This window comes from Rattus norvegicus, chromosome 11 (genome assembly GCF_036323735.1).
Source record: "Rattus norvegicus strain BN/NHsdMcwi chromosome 11, GRCr8, whole genome shotgun sequence".
NCBI lineage: Eukaryota > Metazoa > Chordata > Mammalia > Rodentia > Muridae > Rattus > Rattus norvegicus.
In genome coordinates, this window is record NC_086029.1 from 5771819 (window position 1) to 5791250 (window position 19432).

The following is a 19432-nucleotide window of genomic DNA, read 5'->3' on the forward strand; positions in this document are numbered from 1 at the left end:
GCCCTGACGACAATGAGCCATGCAAGTGCGAAATGTTTTGTGAAAACTGTTTAATTTCAGTTCTGTAAACAGGACAGGGAGGAACCCTTTGATATGGATTGATTTAGCCTTTAGCTTACAGAGTGCACCCCCAAAAGATACATAGTGTAGAAAATGCACAGTTTTCTATGTGGCAAGCATGGCGCTGAAAACAACACACTAATGAAAATAAAATGCAAAGAACTGGGATATAGTAACAATTCCAGTCGTCAGTGTGAAAGGCTCTTTTATTTACATATGTGAGCTGTCGTTATTAGTTCCCTACTGGGTTGATTTTACAAGGAAAGAAAATCACAAGCTCTGACTATCCCATCAACCACGGTGTCATTCATCACAGTGTTACAGGGCTCCGATCTAGGGATTAATCATCAGGGTTTAACAACAAAATCCATCGTCTCAATACATGAGGCTTTAGGGGAGAAAGTGAGGTTACAAGTATGTAATGCCTTTAGTGTCTTCTCTGCCAGTCTGTTGTATGCATGCCTTGTTGTTGACTATTGTGGTTGGTGGTGGTTGTTGTGCTTTTAAATATGAAATGCTGAATGCAAGGGCAAGTGGCAGGAATCCGATAGATCTTTGCATCCTCACTTTCTCCTGCCCATCTCTCGCTAAGTCTCCCAATCCTCAGCAATCATTCAAATACACTGAAACAACTTAAATATACCGAAACAATGTGAAATAAAGACACTGAAAAAACTCAAATATACTGAAACAAGGTAAAGTCAAGATGCACTTGCCATCCCTAATTTGTGTTTGCATTTTGACCGTAATAGTCTGGTAATCCTTAAAAACCACACGATGGGTCTGAGGAGGATGGGTGGGTGAAACCGCTTGCTGCCTAAGCAGACCTGTACTCAGATCCCAGTCACCATGAAACATGAAGGGGAAACCTGTAACCCCAGGGACAGGTAGGGGGAACAGAATCACTAAGGTCTGCTGGCTTCCAGCCCGGATGAAAATATGACAGTTTGGGATCAGGCAAAGACACCACCTGTCTTGTTAAGGCTCCACTGCTGTGAGGAGACACCATGACCAAAGTGGGTACAACCTTGTCTGAAATGATTCGGGGTGGGCGAGCACGAGGATAAGAGAAGGTGATGTGAGAACTGAGCTCAAGCTAGACACACAAATGGGGACATTGAACCCCACACCCCTTCCACACCAAACGGTGCCTGCGGGTTTAGACTTAAAAGTACCTTCCACGGAGGGACCAAAGGAATCAGTACTGAGTCTGTTGGTTCATTGGGGAGAATAGAATGCCTTTGCCTCTGCTCTCAGTAGAAGAGACGGCAGTAAAATGGGTTACGGATGTGTAGGGCTATTGGCAGAAGCAGATTTAAAGAAAATAACTTGACTCATCGGCTTTGATTTGAAATATTTATTATCGCAAATGGTGGCTATTAGATAAAGGTGCCTCACACATCCTCCGTTCAGTCACAATGTCACTTTCAGCTCATTTCAGCTGGTTATGTGTCCATGATATATTATAACCCTTTTAATAATATCTATTAATTTTTTTTTTTTGCTCTCTAGCAGGGCAAGGTAGTAGCAAAACTCACTGTATGGCCATTATCTGAAGCCTGGACCAGAAAGATAATGGCCCAAGGTTTACAAGGCAGGTGGGAACGATCAATTATACCACCACAACTGACAGCACAGCTCTGTTACATGATCAGCAGGAGTGCTGGAGTTAACCTGGATTTCGGGACCAGCAGATACCCGCTGTGCCCACTTGGGCTTCTCCGGGTGCAGGTCTGCCTCTTTTGGCAACAGGCAGGGAGCGTCCTACCAGCAAATCTGAGGAGCAGCACGAGGACACTTCATGGAAACCAGGGAAAGAGAGATGAGAGGAAAGGTGTCCTTCTCTGGCTCAGAGACAAGAGGTCAGAGTCCTGAGTACCTGCTTCTAACTGAGTAGAGAGCCACTCCCACCATGTGTGTATGAACTCTGCTGGGGTCTCCAATCTATGATAATATTCACTTTTGGTCCACAATTTCCTACCGGAAGGAGAAGACACCCAGTTCCATCTAAAGTGACACTGAGAAGCAGGTCGGTTACGGCGTGGAGGACAAGACAAGGTGGAATCAAAACAGACATACACTTACATGCACACAGACATGCATGACACATATATCCACATGCATATGCATGCCAAGAACATGTGCACACATGCATGCATGCACACATAAGCATACATACATGGAACGCACTGATAATTTTATAAATACACATATACATATTAGCGTGTGTGCACTTAGTTTCACACATGTGATATCTTTATACTGTATATATACAATATTGTTGGGAGCAGCCTTGAGATGGCGAAAGCAGCCTTCAAGTTAAAAAGCAATTATGTTCTAACCTTATGTTGGAATAATAAGCAATATTCTTCAGGTTAAAAAGCAATTATATTTTAGCCTTATGATAGAACAAAAAACAATAGCCTTAGGTTAGATCAAAGCAGCACCTGCAGCTCTACATAAATTCAATAGATAGCATAAATCTAGGTGTCAGATCATTGAGTACTGGTGGTCAGGCACTGATGGTCAGGTCACTAAGCAACCCACCCTGCTGTTCCCCCGCTTGGCTGATTTACCTGGCCAATATCCTGGTTATCAAGCCAGGCCCATTCTTTGTGGTCACCCAACCCCTCCCTACATTTTGCTTCTACCAGTATATCTTCAGCCTGAGAAAAATTAAAAATTGTCAGCTTGATCAGACTCCTTGACTTGCTGTCCGTTCTTTGCGTCTCTTGTCCCCCATTCTCTCCTAGGTGTACCCCAGACCCTGGTCGACTGCCCTGCGGGTCGGGGCAACTGGCGCCCGAACAGGGACCCCCTGGGGGTCACAGAGGAGAGAACGCCGCTCATCAGTAAGGACAGGCCTGTCCGCCCTTTTCTGAAGCACCAGAGAGTGACTTTGGATCGCTAGGACGCCACGGAACACCCGCCGTGAGACAGTCCGGGAGGAGTTCATAGCGCGGCGCAGATCTTAAGGTTAGTAAGTGATGGGACAAGCATTTTCAAAGCAGTCACTATTTGTGACAGGACTGAAGCAGTCACTCAAGACGCGAGGAATTAGGGTTAAAAAGAAGGATTTAATAAAATTTTTAGATTTGGTAGAAGATATATGTCCCTGGTTTCCCCGGGAAGGGACAATTGATCAAAAAAGGTGGCTCAGAGTTGGAGATTGTTTTAAAGATTATTATGAGGTTCTTGGTCCTACGAAAATTCCAATCACTGCCTTCAGTTATTGGTCTCTTATTAATGATATCCTTAGAACCACCTCTGAATGGGCAGATCTTCAGCATTTAGTCAAGGAAGGAGAGTGTTCACTGAAGGAAAGCTCACTGAGGGAGCTTGCTCCCCTCCCCTTACCTGTTGACCCCATACTGGGAGAGGAGTCGGCCTCTGGAGTTAAGTCGTCGCCTTCCCCCCCCCAATGGTCATTATTGATATGGAGAGTGCCTTTGATCCTATCCCTGCTAGACCTTTCTCCGCTGAAAAGATTATGTCCAATGCTCCACCCAATACACCAGAATGCCAACCTAATAGACAACTTTATCCTTCTCTTCAAGATTTAGGCAAAGGTGGTGTTTCTTCTCCTGAGCAGGAGGTTAAAATAGAGGCAGGAGCTGCTCGTTTTGAGTCAAAAACAGCCACTATAGCACTGGCCACAGATGGTACCAGAGCTGGTACTCGCTCTCCCTTATCTTTTCCCCCTCCGCCTTATGGCCTCCTAGATGCAGTCCTTGATTCACCCCCTGTCTCAGATGCTTGTCGCCAGCTGACCAACGATGTGACATCCTTGAGACACATGGTAGAGACTAGAAAAGAGCAGGTACAATTGCTTATAGCTCTTCGCGATTTAGAGACAAAATTGACAGAGCTGACACCCTTACAGAGTCCCCAGCTTAAGGCTACAGGGCAGGGTAAAACTCCAAACAAGAAACATAAAGTTTTAGCCTTTCCCCTCTCCCTGAGGAGCGGGGCAAAAGTCCCTAGAGACCCCTCCACCCCAGGAACCCTGGAGGAGGAGGAGGATCGAGTTACAGATGGTGATTCTGAGGAGGAGACAGAACTTCACCCCGACTCACAGGAGCCAGGAGATATGGCTGCTGGCTCTGGGTCCCGCGCAGCTCGGGCTGCACCGGGTCCTCCACGTTATCATTATCAGCCCCTAGATTTTAAAATATTAGAAAAGCTCAAAACAGCGGTATCAAATTATGGCCCTGTGGCCCCCTTTACACTGGCACTTTTAGAATCCTCTACTGAAGGATGGCTCACACCAAACGAGTTTTCGCAGCTTGCCCGAGCCGCGCTTTCAGGCGGCGACTTTGTGCTTTGGAAATCTGAAATGGCTGAAGCCGCAAAAGAAATTGAAACAAAAAATCGTGTACGTCCTGATACCAGGTCATGGACAGCAAAAAAGATTCTTGGTGAGCCACCCTTTAATACTTTAGAGTCTCAAATGCAATTTTCTCCTGGTCTTTTGGCTCAAATTTGTCAGGCATGCCTGGCAGCCTGGAAAAGGTTGCCTCCCAAGTCTGGTTTCTCCTCCACGCTCACTAAGGTACTCCAGGGAGCTGACGAACCATACAATTCTTTTGTCAGCCGTTTGACCGAGACAGCAGAGCGCTTGTTTGGTGTTCAAGAGCCTGAAAATCCCTTTATTAAACAGCTAGCATTTGAAAATGCTAATTCCACTTGCCAGGATATTCTCAAACACCACCGGTCAAAGCCTTTGGCAGAGTATGTTCGCCTCTGCGCAGGGGCAGGAACAAGCCATGCTATCGGTTTAGCCATTGGAGCTGCTCTTCAAAAGGCAGGCTTTAATTCTCAAAAAACCTGCTTTAACTGCAAACAAGTTGGTCATTTCATGCGAGAATGCCCCCACCCTCGTCAATATAAAAGGCCCCCAGCTGAGGGACAAGGGAATGCTTCCCCAATGAGGGCTCCACCTACTACGTTGTGCCCCCGCTGCTCTAGAGGTCGACATTGGGCTAACAAATGCCGATCCAAAACTGACAGCCAAGGCCGCCCTCTGCCTCCACGGCAGTCGGGAAACTTCCCACGGGGGCAGCCTCCGGCCCCCTCCTTCAGGACAGGCCCCGGGGCAATAGGGTTTGTCCCTCAGCAAGCCAGCCACACTTCACCCAATCAATCCCACCCCTCACCCAATCAATTGCCCATCTCTGGCGAGCCACAAAGAACAGCTCAGGACTGGACCTCTGTGCCTCCGCCAGTACAATACTAACACCTGAGGAAGGTATCCAGGCCATATCCACGGGCGTTTATGGCCCCTTACCCCTAAATACTCTTGGCTTGATTTTGGGTAGAGCTTCCCTCTCCCTGAAAGGACTCCAGATCACACCTGGGGTTATAGACCCCGACCACCAAGGAGAAATACGGGTCCTGGCCAGTGCCACAAGTGGCCCGATACTTATACCTACACAACAAGCCATTGCACAGTTATTGTTACTCCCTAAGCTGCCAGTCAGAAATCCACATCATAAAGATGCCAGAGCCCCGGGAGAACAAGGAATATCTGAGGTGTTTTGGGTCCAGAAAATATCTGCTTCTCGGCCTATGCTTACTTTGAGTCTGAATGGAAAAACTTTCCAAGGACTTTTAGACTCGGGAGCTGACGCCACAGTTATTTCTGACAGGTTTTGGCCTGCTGCCTGGCCATTAACTGATTCAGCCACTCACTTACAAGGAATTGGACACTCTAAAAATCCACGAGTCAGTGCTCAGACTATTAGATGGACAGATCCAGAAGGAAATTCAGGAACTGTGATTCCCTATGTAATACCTGACTTGCCAATTAACCTCTGGGGGAGAGACATCCTTTCCCAGATGAATGTTATCATGTGTAGCCCCAACGAGGCAGTTACAAAACAGATGTTGGCTCAGGGATTTCTACCTGGACAAGGATTGGGAAAACAGGCACAGGGCATTAAAGAACCATTGGTTATGACACAGAAACTAGATCGAAGAGGTTTGGGATCTCCGCCTTCACATTTTCCTTAGCGGCCACAGTCATGCCTGCCCCCCAGGCTCATACAGAAATTGTCTCTCATGCAGAGAAGATCTCTTGGAGAGATAATGTCCCTGTCTGGGTTGATCAGTGGCCGATAACTCAAGAAAAACTGATAGCTGCTAGACAGTTAGTGCAGGAACAGTTAGCAGCTGGCCACATTGAGCCATCCTCTTCCCCCTGGCATACCCCAATTTTTGTCATTAAGAAAAAATCTGGCAAATGGAGGCTCTTACAGGATCTTCGCGCAGTAAATAAAGTTATGGTACCCATGGGAACACTACAACCTGGTCTTCCTTCCCCTGCTGCCATTCCTGCTGAGCTTTTTAAAATTATTATCGATTTAAAGGATTGCTTTTTTACCATACCTCTTCACCCAGAAGATTGTCACCATTTTGCATTCAGCATTCCCCAAGTTAATTTCCAGGGTCCTATGGACCGCTTTCATTGGCGTGTCCTTCCTCAGGGCATGGCCAACAGCCCTACCCTGGCTCAAAAATACGTAGCCCAGGTAATCCAGCCCATCAGGAGAGCTTGGCCTCAAATTTAACTTCTTCATTACATGGATGATATATTATTGGGTGGTCCTGATAAGCAACAGGCCTTTTCATGCTTCCAACAACTCCAAGAGGCCCTTAGCTCCCGGGGACTTAAAATTGCCCCTGAAAAGATTCAAGTACGAGACCCATATTTCTATCTAAGATATGAACTCGAGTTCGAACAGATCCGTACCCCCAAAGTTGAACTCCAGCTTTCATCCCTTAAAACTCTACATGATTTTCAACAATTACTTGGAAACCTTCGATTTATCCGCCCCTATTTAAAGATTCCCCCCGAGGCTTTAGTCCCTCTTAATGAACTTCTTTCAGGAGATTCTCATCCCTTGTCCCCCCGAGTCCTCACACCCCAGGCCACCTTGGCACTACAACAGATAGGTCAGGCTATCTCCTCTCAGGTCTCATTCCAGATACATTATGCTTCCCCCCTATATTTTATTGTCTGTGCTACTACACATACCCCAGTGGGAGTCTTTTGGCAACAACCCCGGGCTCCAAAAGAAAAAGGACGCCCTCTATTTTGGGTATATCTTCCCTCCAATCCAAACAAGGTTTTGGCCACCTATTACTCCCTATCTGCAGCCTTAATTAGAAAAGGAAGAAAAATGTCTAGACAATATTTTGGAAAAGATCCTGACATTATTATTGTTCCCTATACTTCAGTGCAAGTTGATTGGCTACTTCAGTCTAATGACGATTGGGCCATAGCTTGCGCCTCCTTTGCAGGAATTATAGATAATCATTACCCAAATGACCCCCTTATACAATTCATAAAAATACATTCCTTGACATTTCCTAAAGTTACCTCCAAGACCCCGTTGCATTAAGGTGCCTTGGTATTTACAGATGGCTCCTCAACTGGCAAAGCTGCCTATGTTATACAGGAACAAGTCACCACAATACAGTCCCCATACTCCTCTGCCCAGCTTGTTGAGTTGTTTGCCGTACTTCAGGTCTTTAAAAAATTAGCAACAACCCCATTTAATCTATATACTGATAGTGCCTATGTGGCTCACTCTATTCCAGTATTAGAAACGGTCCCATATATTAAGCCTGCTTCTACTGCTTCCAAGTTGTTTGTAGAAATTCAATCCCTTATTATTAAGAGAACAGAGCCATTTTTCGTGGGACACTTAAGGGCCCACTCTGGTCTAGGTGGCCCTCTGTCAAAAGGGAACACCTTGGCTGATGAGGCCACTCGTGCTATATTCCCTGCCCTTATAGACCCCATAGATAAGGCAAGGCGGGCTCATGCACTACACCATCTAAATGCCTCCACCTTGCGTCAGATGTTTAAGATCTCCAGAGATCAAGCAAGAGAAATAGTTAAGTCCTGTGGAGGATGCGCCACATTATTGCCAGTTCCCCACTTAGGAGTCAACCCCCGGGGACTGGTCCCCAACGAACGATGGCAAATGGATGTCACCCACCTTCCCTCCTTCGGAAGGCTAAAATACCTTCATGTCACCATAGACACTTATAGTGGGTTCACTCATGCGTCCCCCCTTTCAGGAGAAGCGTCGCGTGATGTGATCACCCACACTTTACAGTGTATGGCTACCATGGGAAAGCCACAGATTATCAAAACTGACAATGGTCCTGGATACACGGGGGCTAAATTTCAACAATTTTGTGCCCAGTTTGGTATTAAACATATTACAGGTATTCCATATAATCCTCAGGGCCAGGGCATAGTAGAACGGGCCCACCAAACCTTAAAGAACATGCTTCAACGTCTAACAACAGTCACAGATGCTTATTCTCCTCTGACACCTCGAAATAGGCTCAATCATGCCCTTTTCGTACTTAATTTCCTATCTATTGATATTGAGGGCAGGTCAGCTGCTGACCGTTTGTGGCACCCTAAGTCACAAGATTCCCATGCGTTAGTACGATGGAAAGATCCCCTCACGGGACACTGGAAAGGACCGGACCCCATCCTCATTTGGGGACGAGGATCTGCTTGTATATATGACAAAGAGAATGCTGGCCCAAGGTGGTTGCCAGAAAGACTCATAAGAACTGTTAACCCACCAATGTCCAGAATGGAGCTGTCGTCTCCTCCTGAGACTTATCCCTTTTCTCTTCCAGATGCTGCTCCGGAAAAAGATCCTTTTGATCCTGCTACTGACAGAGGTGATCTCCATCCCTCCTCGCCAACAGCCCAAGTACTCTAACAATAGACATATGCCTTGGAACTACACCTGGATAGTTCTTACAGAAAGACAAGATGTGGCTTGGTCAATTTCACAAATCTCTACTGCTATCTGGTGGCCTACTTCACTCCACCCAGACCTCTGTAAATTAGCCCTCGGGGCCAGGGCCCCTTGGGGCCTTGAACATCAGCTTGAGTTACAAGTAGCCCCAGAGGATAACATGCCCCACACTCAGAGCCAACAAACCCACAATTTGTTCATTTCGACCCACAGATCTGCCCAGCCTGGCTGCGATAATGCAATCAGACGCACCTTGCTTCAGGCCACTGACTTTTATGTATGCCCTGGATATCACAGAGGTCGTACATTCCACAATAAGTGTGGTGGCGAGTCAGATCACTATTGTGCCTCCTGGGGATGTGAGACCACTGGAACAACTTATTGGAAACCAACTTCTTCCTGGGATTACATCACAGTATCTAGAAATTTTTCTCCCCCCTCTAACTATCTCCATCGCAACCCCCTCTGTAAGAGCAGTGAACCATCCACCCGAGGTTGGTGTCTTCCCCTAGATATTAAATTTACCAATCATGCAAAGGGCAAGGATTGGGCACATGGCTTCTCATGGGGCCTCCGTCTATATCAGGTTGGGTCAGACACAGGTCTCACTTTCACCATAAAACTTCTCAAAGAACCTGTCCATGCTTCCAAGCCAATACCAATTGGGCCTAATCCCATTTTAGTACCTCCACTCCAATCTCCTTCAGAACCACAGTCCCCTACCTCTGCTAGTCATGTTCCCACATTGTTAGTTTCTTCTCCCCAGAACCTCGTCCTTACCCTAATAAATCAAACCTTTCTTACACTCAATGCTACTTCCCCCGATCTGATGGATAATTGCTGGCTATGTTATCACTCTCAGCCACCCTTTTATGAGGGAATTGCTATTCCTGGCACGTTTTTTCCCACCAATGATTCTAGACATTGCCGCTGGCAACCTGGAGAATGGAATGGTTTGTCCCTCTCCCAGGTCTCTGGATTGGGCCTCTGTGTTACCCTTATAACTCCCCCCTTACAGTATGCCCACCTTTGTAATCTCACCCTTGCCCCTGATAAAAACAGTCAATACCTGTTGCCCCCTAATGATGCCTGGTGGGTTTGCCTCGATGGCCTTACTCCCTGCCTTTCAACTGAGGCCTTTTCCCCCATGAAGTCAGATTTTTGTATTCTTGTACAATTAGTTCCTCGATTAATTTATTATCGTTCAGAGGAATTTTTTCATCTCTGGGATCAGTCTTCTGACCTATCCCCCACTTTGGTCCGTCACCGACGAGAACCTATTTCTGCCATCACCATATCAGTACTCCTTGGCCTTGGTGCCGTGGGAGCAGGAACAGGTATCTCTTCACTCGTTCTCTCTAAATACAGGTACCAAGAACTCAGCGCTACCATCGATGCTGACGTCCAAAGACTCCAACAAGGGGTTGACGACCTGTCTGACTCTCTGTCTTCCCTCGCAGAAGTGGTCCTTCAGAATCGCAGAGGACTTGATCTGCTCTTTTTACAACAAGGAGGACTCTGTGCAGCACTCAAAGAAGAGTGTTGCTTCTATGTAGACAAAACAGGCATGGTAAAAGAGAGTATGAAAAAGGTTAGAGAAGGCTTAGAAAAGAGAAAGAAAGAGAGAGAAAAAGATGAAAGCTGGTATCAGAACTGGTTTTCAACCTCCCCATGGCTTACCACCTTACTGCCCTCCATTTTAGGACCACTGGTAGGATTAATTTTGCTTATTTCATTAGGCCCTTGGGCTCTCAGTAGACTTACAGGCTTTATAAAGCGACAAATAGATGATTTAATGGCTAAACCTATACAGATTCATTATCATAGGTTGGCTATAGAGGATCAACAAACACAAGACAAAAATATTATCCCACCTCAGACACTTCCCACTCCCATCTCCACCCAACCTAAGAAAGGGCATTTCTGCCCCAGGACCTAATAAGGGGAGGTGTCCCAGGCCCTCCACCCTCTTGGTGACAAAGTTCCTTCTACCTTTGCTAAGGGAGGCGAGATGAGACATTACAAGGGGATGCCTTTATACAAAGCTCCTGGGCCCCCTGAGAGACAAGCCTGGCTCTTTTGATGCTCTTTATAAGATCCCTAATTAATACTTTGTCTGTGGTTACGGGGACCCGTGATTTTCAACACGCTCATGGCATGTAAGCAACAACCCGAAACCACTCAAGCTAGGCATATGCAGGTCCATTGTCATCACCATGAGATGAATGATCGAGGTGTGTGCCTTGCTATCAACCACCTCCCCCTGTGAGCTGAACTGGACAGTCAATGACGGGTAAGAGAGCAACATTCTCTGACCATTTGAGGCCTAAGACAGGAGGGCCGCCATAAGCTGCTGCCTTATCCAATGACGGGCCTAGAGACCTAAGAATGGTTTGCTCCAACCTAAGACAGGCGCAGTTCCCCAGGGGCTCTCTCATGGCTTAAAGTCCTGCCCGAGACCACCCTGCCTGCTTGTGCCATCCCTTGCCTGAGCTAAGTGTTGTTCGCCTCATGGGCCTCTGTATCCAGACAACATACGTGAGAGTTAACACCAGCCAAAAATACCAGAAGTCAGGCCTCTATCCCTACCTTAGCAAAAAGAAAGAAAAAAGAAAAATTGTTACCACCATGGTCCTTCTAAGTAAAGAAAAAGGGGGAGATGTTGGGAGCAGCCTTGAGATGGCGAAAGCAGCCTTCAAGTTAAAAAGCAATTATGTTCTAACCTTATGCTGGAATGATAAGCAATATTCTTCAGGTTAAAAAGCAATTATATTTTAGCCTTATGATAGAACAAAAAACAATAGCCTTAGGTTAGATCAAAGCAGCACCTGCAGCTCTACATAAATTCAATAGATAGCATAAATCTAGGTGTCAGATCACTGAGTACTGGTGGTCAGGCACTGACGGTCAGGTCACTAAGCAACCCACCCTGCTGTTCCCCCGCTTGGCTGATTTACCTGGCCAATATCCTGGTTATCAAGCCAGGCCCATTCTTTGTGGTCACCCAACCCCTCCCCACATTTTGCTTCTACCAGTATATCTTCAGCCTGAGAAAAATTAAAAATTGTCAGCTTGATCAGACTCCTTGACTTGCTGTCCGTTCTTTGCGTCTCTTGTCCCCCATTCTCTCCTAGGTGTACCCTAGACCCTGGTAGACTGCCCTGCGGGTCGGGGCACAATATACTATATATATATATATATATATATATATATATATATATATATATATATATATATATATACACAATACATACACACACTATATATACAACACACATGTATATATATATATATATATATATATATATATATATATATATATATATATATCCTAGTTTTGTGGTATCTGATTTCTGTATTCACCATAGAAAGAGTCAGCCATTTGGTGCCCATTCCTAAAGCTTTTTCTTTTAAAATACATGACTGCAAATAATCGGGTCACTAGGTCAGTTAAGTGTCTGCCTCACATTTTAGTCTTCCTCTCTACAGCTGTAATAAAACACTCTAGCCAAAAACAACTTGTAGAAGGAAAACATTTCTTTGGCTTGCACCTTGGCTTACCAGCTTTTGTGGGCAGTCAGACAGGAACTCGAGGGGAGAATTACAAAGGAATACTGCTCACAGCCTTACTCACTACCCATGCTTAGTTCACGTTCTCATGAATCCCAGACACCCTGGCCTAGGAATAATGACACCCACAATGGATGGGCCCAGCTTCATCACCTGTCAGTCGAGACAGTCTCTCACACATTAGGACACAAGCCAATCTGATGGAGGCAGCACCTCAGTTGAGGTTCTCTCTTCCCAGGAGACTCTATGTCAAGTCTCTTCTAAGTTATGTCAAGATGTCAGTGAAAACTAACCAGGACACCTCATAAGCATGAAGACATGGGTTTGATTCCCAGAACCCACATCGAAATGTGAGTGGAGAAAGCTTCTAATGCCAGTTGGAGAAACAAGGACAGGATCCCCAGGATCTGCTGACCACCACAGCTGGCATGATGGGTAAGTTCCTGGCCAATTAGAGACCCCGTCTCGAAAACACAGACCATGCCTGAGGATGAGGCCTGAGGTGGTTCTCTGACTCTACCTGAGTGTGGAGACATGTACACACATCTGCAAACATATGCATCTACACACACCCATGCACACACCTTAGATAAATAGATGATAGATATTAGATAAACAAATGGTAGATAGATAGTAAATAGACAAATTATAGATAGACAGATAGACAAATGGTAGATAATACACAGATAGATATACAGACAGAGAGATAGATAGATAGATAGTAAGTAGATGTATTGAAGGATAAATAGATGATAGATGATAGACAAATGATAGATTAGATAGATAAGATAGACAGCCATCCAGACAGACAGATAAGATAAGTAGACAGGATTGTATTTGAATTCAACTACTACAGAACAGATTGGAGCCCCCCCTCCTTCCCTTTCAGAACATAACCTGTATCACAGAGGAACTCACAACTTCCCCGCAGGAAACAAGCATCCTATTCCCTCAGAGAGGTGGAAACAGATGTTTATGTTTTCCCTGTGCCTTCGTGGGTCAGCACTGTGTATCACAAGATGAAAAACGTGCCACCGTAATTAAGCGTTAATATCGTTGTGGCAGAAAATAAAAGAACGGCACCTCAGTTAGCAAGGAAGGCAGCTCCAACCAATGTCTACATTTGACCCGAGCTTTGCTGAGCTCTGAAGTAAGAACTGTGGATCCCATGAGGTCCGACCTCTCATGCAGGGTTCCTGGAGAGTTAAAAGGTCCTCTCCCTACACGAGTGATAGGGCTCCTTTAACTTTAAGCAACTTCTGTACTGGCTGTGTCCTCCCTGCAGCCAGTGAGGTCATTGTAGTGCTGTAGGTTCCTGAAGTATTGGATCTGGGCGTAAACCTGTGTAGATGTGGATTGTAGGATGGCGTCCTGCCTGGTGGTATCTGGACCAGCACAGAGGTGCAGGGATGAGGGGCGAGGATGAGGAACATCCTTCCTCCCCTGGGTCCTCTAGAACCTGTGCCCAATACCCTGCATTAGCTTTGCTCCCTTAGCTACCTAGTTCTGGTTATGTTAACATAGGGTGACTTCTGCTACTTTTTAACCTACATGAATGTCTAGCAGCTTATGTAACGTGACCTGTCCTGGGTAGACCTGAACAATTTGCTCACCTCATGTGAGCTTCCAACTACAAACAATTCCAGTCAGGTCTACCTTATCATGGCTATTCAGGAGCAGATGAGTGGCTCAGACAACTCTATCAGTGGACAACCCACTCCAGCATGGGTGACACTCAAAATAGTTACATCCTGTTGCTTTCAGCCCAAATAGCAGACAGCTCCACCCAAGAAGCCCCCTTCATCATGGCTGCCCCCGACCCCCGGGGCAATTGTTCTCATCTGATTGCTCTTTGGAAAAGGACCTGATCGTCATAACCTTCGAGAACCCTAAGCCTTAAAGGTTTCTTAAGCTTCCTGAATCTTCTGAGCTTCTTTCTTCCCTCCAGAAGGGAATGCTTCAATTCCAATGGATTCCCAACACAACCCATGAGTAAATAAACCAGAGGTCCCAAAACAACATTCATTCAGTCAATGTAACTAAAGCCAGAGCAAAGAACCTTCTTGCTAGTGCTGTCCTTTGGATACCAAACGTCTCCCAAGGTCCCGTGCTAAGGGAGGGAGTGCTGTAGAGAATGGCTGTTGTTTCCCCAGCAGCACATCCTAAGACCTAAGGTGTGCAGTGTGAAACAGCCAGGATCCCTGCCCAACTCCCCGGCCTCAAAGAAGAAGATACAAGAAACCCAGAGAGGAAAATAGTTAACTTGCAACAACCTTGCCCGCTGCTTACAAAGTTGTGATTTAGTTGAACAGAAGATGTCCCGCGTGACCTCCTGCCAGCAAGAATACGCAGGAACACACGAATCCTTCTGGAGCCAAAATGCTTATTCTTTATTAATAATAGAGAGGGCACCTGGGACGCCAGCATGGCACGGCTTATATACACCCTAGCACGGCACATCCACACCTGATTGGTTGCTTACCCATGATCTCATTAGGCACGCCCCGGAATGGGCAAAGACCTGGCAGGAAGGCACTCTTGCACATGGGCACACAGTTAACTTCCTTAAAGGAAGTCGGGTGGTACAGCGGAGCCAGCGCCATCTTGTAATGCCGAAACTATCTCAGCCTTCCACGTGGGGCGCAGTGGAAGCCAGTGCCATCTTGTGGTGGCGAATGTTATTGCGGCCCTCTACAAGAAGAAACTACATCTCCCAGCTCCACCCCTTTCCAGAGGTTACTTTAGCATTAGCTCAAAATTTCAAACCACAAGTAAAGGGGCCCAGAGTGATGCTACCGAAAACTGAGGTGAGAAAACAACACTGTGCAATGAGGAAACACAAGGGAGCCTGCAGCAGGCTGGACTCAGTTCTACCCCTCAGGCTGTTACCCCCTCCCTTCTCCACAGAGTGGACCTGCCTTTGCAGGCAGAAATCCACAAGTTCTGCCCCTCTAAGCAGCTCTGACAAGCTCCCAGGTGAGTTAAGAAGGACGTACTACAACATCAGCCGTGTCTCCTCTGTGCTGACATGAATGAGACTGAAGCTGGGGGAAGTGGAGAGAAGAGAGGCTCTCCTGGCAGAGAACAGTCCTCACAGCTCTGCACAGAAAGACCCATCCTGAATTCTCAGATGGTGATAAACAGAAGGGGAGGAAGGAGACCCACACTGAGCAGACCTGGAGCTCTGTGGATTTACCTGGTGTCTAGCACTAAGAGAGGAATAGTCCCACACACTCAGTGCCACTGTCCCAGGAGAAGCTCCAGCAGTGGCTCCAGCAGCGGACATCCCACGAAGAGTCGGCTGTTCATCCTATCAAGAATAGCACTTGCTTAGGAACAGTGTCCTGACTACAAATGGGCCTTGGGATATACAACCACTCAACCCAGAGAACTGAGAGCTACGACAGGATCTACAGGGGTTATCTCAGGGCAAGCATCTCCACGTCTGTGTGCCCATTTCATCCCCACTGGGCTTGGGCCAAGTTGATAGCAGCAAGGGATTCAGTGTGACGCCCTAAAGTGTCTACAACACATGCCCATACATGGGGGATATCACAACAGATGCTCCTTCTCTCAGCATTCTGGAAGGTGAGTGTCTAGATCCTAAGTGTCAGTAGGGCACGCGCACACATACACACACACACACACACACACACACACACAGAGAGAGAGAGAGAGAGACAGAGAGACAGAGAGACAGAGAGAGAGAACTCCCCTTGTTTCTGCAGGATGCCACCACCCTTTGCTTGTGGACACATCGTCCATCCCTGCCTCTTTTGTCACATAGTGACCTCCTCTGCTTCCCATTCTTCTCATGGGCTCAGAAGTCCACAGCAATGGAGCGGGAGTCAACTCCTGTCCATATGGGATCAGCTTCACTCGGCTACAATGGGTAAGGCACTGCCTTCCAATCAATGACACACACAGACATTTGCATGTAAAGATGTCAACTCATCATTCTGGAAGGAGACAACAGCATCTTCACCAACTCCTCACCCAGCACAAAGCCAGAACGGTACCCTTGACTCTCAAGACTGCTTCTAGTTAGTTGAACTGCTCTTAATTGCAATAACCAGTTCCCTTACTGTCGTAACAAAGTACCTGATAGAAGAAAAAGGAGGCTGACACTGTCCACCGAGCTCCCACGATATAGAGAAGCAGGCTGGAGTCAGGGACAGGCAGGCCATGGACCTCGCAGTCTGCCTCTGTGGCTCTACGGGTGCCAGCTTGTACCCGTGTCCAAGATGCTCCACAATCCCTTCAAAAAATGGTGCAAGCAACTGAGGTCCGACTGTTTAAACATGTGTGCCCTTTAAATGTGAATTTCTAGGAAGAAGCTGTCTGCGAAAGCTGACTGGCTGGTTAGAGCTGCAGTGGTGAGGAGATGTTGGGATGTTGCTGATCCAGAGCCTAATTACCTGATAATTTTAGCCCCCTGAATTCTTTGTCTACCTCTTTGTCAAAACTAATCTGTGTCACAGATTTAAAAAAAATGGAATCTATTAACTTAGTAAACCCCTAGAAACCACCAATCCAAAAGCTAAGAATGTCATCAGATAGCATCGTGGGGACATAAAAAAGATCCCCCCAATTTGCTTTAACTGCCTTGCTTGTGTGCCCACCAGCATATTTTGTTTTTCTCTGCATTATAACTTTCTTTGTTCTGTAAAACTATGAAACTTCATGAAACTGCGTCCACACTGGAATAAGGGGTGACCTAAATTTGTCTTCCTGGACCATGATCATTCTATATGGCTCCAGAAAAAATCACCCTTAGTCCCTTAAGGTGAGAGCTGTGTTTCTTCATTTACAGTCTCTGAGGAGCATTTCGCATTCAAACTTTCCAAGAAAGGGAGGGGGCACACCAGAGGGAAGCAGGGACCAACCTCTTCAGCCTTGGAATGTTGAGTATCTTTGTCTCCTGTATGAAGTCATGTGACTACAAGGTCCAATGTCTTTGTCTCTGTTATGTCTAATAATAAGATGTTATGAAGCAATGGTCTTCACCATGGAAAAGAAGTGGGGAAGGATGGAGGACAGGAAGGGAGGGCAAAGAAAGGAAGTAGCAGGGATGGGGGGTGGGCAAAAATCTCAGGGAAGGCAAATCCAGACATCAAACATCAGACAAACTGCAGTTGTCCCAAGTTCACACCCTCCCTCGACTCAGAGGCACAGCATCTTTTCTGCTAAGCCCTGCTCTATGCTCCCTCCCTGAAGTAAATACAAAGAGTCTGAAGGGCAAAACTTGGAGGCCAGACTCCAGTGAGAGATTAGTGAGCCAGAGTAGTCATCAGCCCCTAATGGGAACGCCAAGAGCAGTACAGACATCCTGTCAAACAAGTCTGCACAAGGACTGGAGTTCTCAAATGGAAATCCAGAGAATCCAGGAGCCCTGTGCTGTCTGAGTCACACCAAAACCCAGAGTCCTCGAGCAAATGCAGAAATCCCAGAGCACACCAGGGCAATCCTCACCAAACACAAGAGTCCTCTAGGTTTGGCACTGGGCTGGGGACAGGTGTGAAGGGGATTGAAGGCTTTTCTGAGTTATAAGAATCTGCCTCCCACAGGGCCTAATTAGACATTTAAAATGTAAATAATGGGGAATTTCTCACCCACTAAGAGGCTAATCGTCCAATTAATCACCAGGTCTTCCTGAAGGGACGATGTGAGCAGTTGAGACCTGACCCAGGGCTTCCAATAATCCACACTTCTCTAGACATTTCCTGTAACACAGACTTTACAACAAGGGAATGGAAGGGAGGGAATGAAGGGCTGCATTTGAACAAATATGCCTTACATGCATCTACATAAATTCTCAAACAATAATAAAAGAGATTAAAAAGAAAACACCTGGGGTTGGGGATTTGGCTCATTGGTATAGCGCTTTCCTAACAAGCACAAGGTCCTGTGTTCAATCCCCAGCACGGAAAATAAAAAAAAAAAGAAAACACTTCATTCAAGGCCCATTGCCTCCTTTTCTCAGCATTTTGCTCCAGGCTGGTGAGATGCTCAGCAGGTCAAGGCCCTTGCTGCCAGGCCTGAGGACTTGAGGTCCACACATGTGCAGTGGCAAGTTCAAACACACACACACACACACACACACACACACACACACACATACACACACACTAATTAATTAATTAACTAATTAATAAACTAATTAAGCAAAGCAAATTACCATTTCTTAATAAATAAAATATTATAAAGCTGTCACTTGCATGAAAGGTCTGCATTATTAGATGACCCCTGACCCGTTCTCTCTCAGGCTCACCAAAGAGAGGATGAGGTGGGACTATCACCAATCTGTGCTTAGCACCTGAAAGAATCCTGAGTGTATCTGTCTGAGGAATGAAAGGCACCCTGGGCATGCAAAACACCACATAGGTCCAAGACAGAAGGGAGCCTCAGTGCACGTATGAAAACCAAAGTTCAGATGAGTTCACGAGAAACCATGAAATAACATACAGCCCGAATTGTCAAACCTGAGCTTTCCCAGAATAAAATTTGCCTGATACTACCTAGCGTTTCCCCAGAGGACCAGCAACCGCTTCTTGTCTTATTCTCATTGTTTCTACTCTATTTCTATTTTGTTTATTAATAATTTTAAAAAATCCTGACTATTGGAGAAACAGCCGTTTATCAAACAGGAAGAAACAGGTGTCTCTTGTTAAACAAGATGGTTTTAATCTTTCTTGGTACTTTTAGCCCTATTTGGGGAAGTTTTGCTGTTTTGTTTTTGTTTTTGTTTTTGTTTTCAACTTAATGCACACTGTCACATCATTGAACAAAACTTGGGGGGAAACGCTGCCTTTTTGGAGTTGGACCTTGAGAAGCCCTAAAGAGTTAGGCAGAGGAAACTCTGGCTGTCGTCTCCTTTGTTCTGAGAGGAAAGAAGGGAGCTCTCTGTGGTGATTACAAATACCTGTTTCTCTTTTATCTACTTGTCCCCAGATCCACTCTCCCTGCCTTCCATGCCAATATCCTGCTCTGGAATTAAATAAATGAATACA